The sequence below is a fragment of the Corapipo altera genome, unplaced genomic scaffold, assembly GCF_003945725.1.
Source record: "Corapipo altera isolate COAL_440 unplaced genomic scaffold, ASM394572v1 60972, whole genome shotgun sequence".
Taxonomy (NCBI): domain Eukaryota; kingdom Metazoa; phylum Chordata; class Aves; order Passeriformes; family Pipridae; genus Corapipo; species Corapipo altera.
The window spans coordinates 624,823-627,510 of record NW_020885013.1 but is presented as its reverse complement, the minus strand read 5'-3'; positions in this window follow the sequence as shown (position 1 = coordinate 627,510).

Below are 2,688 nucleotides of genomic sequence, written 5' to 3'. Positions count from 1 at the left end.
TAAATTCTCCTTAGATGTCAGAGACGTTTTACTTTTTGGGCTTTTCGTGCAAGTTTGTGCCATTACGGTATATGCAATATACAAAGCTAGGGCCAAGAATTATCGAGAACGTGTTCAGAAGCCTGCCCCAGGGGTGGGAAACCTCGAGTGACATGGGTTATGGGAGGATATGGGTAAATTCCTAGAAAGTTGTTTGGCTCCTACAACATGGAAGCTCACCCTCGAACAACTCCTAAACCCTACAAAAATAATGAAAGCCGTGAGGGAGAAAGGTCGTGATAGACCCATGGAGAGGCAGCTGACAACTGCATGTGGGGCTTTGGCCATTGCCTACTGGAAGTTGCTCGGTATGGTGTAGCACTTCCAGGGAAAAGAGAAAGACGAAAACGAGATGCCTGATACCACGGTGACTCAGGATAGGACCAAATCAAAGGGACAGACCAAGCCAATGGAGGTTACCCCTACCCAAAAGAGGAAATATAAGACCAAATCGGTTCGTCCAGTTGATGATGATGGGGAGGCAGCACCCTCACAGGTAGCTGGTCCAGAGCCAGAAATCATCACTGAGTCCTTATCGTATAACAACCTCCGGAGTTTACGGGCAGACGTTATTCATCACCTGAATGAGCCCATTCTGACCTGGATGATTCGAGTTTGGGACTCTACGGGTGATGCCATAAACCTTGATGGCGATGAAGCAAGGTTCTTGAGGTCTATTGCCCAGGATGTGGGTATCGAGGAGGCGTTCCTGAGAGAATCAAAGCCCCTGTCTCTCTGGTCATGGCTTTTGGATGGTGTGAGGGAGAGGTTCATTTACAGAGATTCCTTGCAGGCAGACCATTACGCAAAGGGTTGGAAGACCATAGAGGAGGGGATTCTACGCCTGAGGGCAATGGCACTGTTGGAGGTACTGTTTGGAAGGGATGGGCAACCCACCAACGATCCTGACAGGGTTAAGTGTACACCACAGATGTGGTGGAGCCTCACATGTATGGGGCTGTCCACATACGCCAGTTACCTGACATCATTGCAGGTTGGGGAGAAGCGAGAGCCGGTGATGTCCATAATAAATAAACTTTGGTTGTATGACAGTATGATCGAAGGACCACTACAGGCCCGCATCTCCACTGTAGAGACATTGATTAAGGACCTGAAGACACTAACTACAGAGGTGAAAGATAAACAGGAGAGACTGAAAGAGAGGATTGAGGGAAAAAGTTTCCATATGGTCCAATGAGAACCAGATGCCCCCCAGCTAGAAAGAATGGACAGACCTCATGAACGAAGTTGTGGTATTTCCTAGTTGACCATGGAGAAGACATGAGACAGTGGGACAGGAAACCTACCTGTGTCCTAGCAGCCTGACTATAAGAGTTGAAAGAGAGAGGAAAAGGGAAGTCTGTGAAAGTGAGTGCAGTACCGGTATCCTGTGGGCAGGGATCTGACCCACTAGGAGGTACCTCCCGTCGGTATTCACAGGAAATAAACTGTGATTGGCAGAACGAAGGTCGGTGTTAGAGGGACCCTGCTGTGGGTGAACGGCAGGATTACAAGAACTGGAAAGAACAACTTTAGAAACAGGCCCATTACAGCGGCAGCTCCCTGGGACTGAGCAAAGCAGAAAAAACAACTACTTGCGTTTTTACTGTACCAGTTTTTCCCTGAGTTATGTACTTTCCCCAGTCCATGCAGCCCCCCCCACTCAGAACCATGCAGTCTCCCCCTCCCCCCGATCGTGGATCTTGTTGCGCCCGCCTCTCCCCAAATCCCTGTCTCGGTTACTGGAACACGATCCTCCTGTATCTCCCATTGGTCAGTGGGCTCTCAAGCCATTCCCCTCCCCCTGTACCTCGACCCAGTCACAGGTCTCCTTCCTGCCCTCCCCCCGAACCCATATAAACCGTGCAAGTTTAAGATTAAAGTTCTTTCTGCCACGGAACACACCGGGGAAGTTTGGTCTTTCTCTCCCCCTGCCAAAGGGGGACAGCGCTGCCAAGCTCCACTCCAGGAAAACCAGCAGAGAGTTCGCACACAGATCCGTTAACTGGAGTCCCAATGTCGGATTGAGACCTACGTGGAATCTTCTACTGTGTAGAGGATTTTTGGGGATCTCCGGGCTCAAGCGATGAAGCAGTGATGGCTTCCCACTCAAACGGTATCCTGCAACTCAGCGTGGGATTCGGGCTATCGCTTAGGTAGGTCTGCAGTTGCATAGTCTCTGGGACTCTATTTTATTGCACTCATGGGGGCACAATCTTCAAAGCGGGAGCGGGACATCTACAAACGCTTAATAGGTCTTATTTATTTGCATGGACACCCGTTAGACAAAGACTCCCTAAAAGCATTGATTAAATGGATTTTGAAACACAACCGCCCCCTGCGCACCCCCATATCATATCAGGAATGGGACTCATTAGGACGTGAATTATGGAACGCCATACAGGCAAATGACTCTTTAGCATCTCGGGCAGCAATCGCTTGGAGGTTAATATTAAGCATGCTAAAGAAAAATGAGATTGTACAATCCATGATTTGGGAGGAGGGATCGGGACGGCACCCAGATCGCGGTGCGACTGAAGCGGCGGGAACGGGTTCCGAATAGGAGAATATTTCCTCTGTATTTCCACCCTGCACACATCATGGGGAGTTTAGCTCGGCCCCCCTGACATGAAAGGGTAACGGTCACAT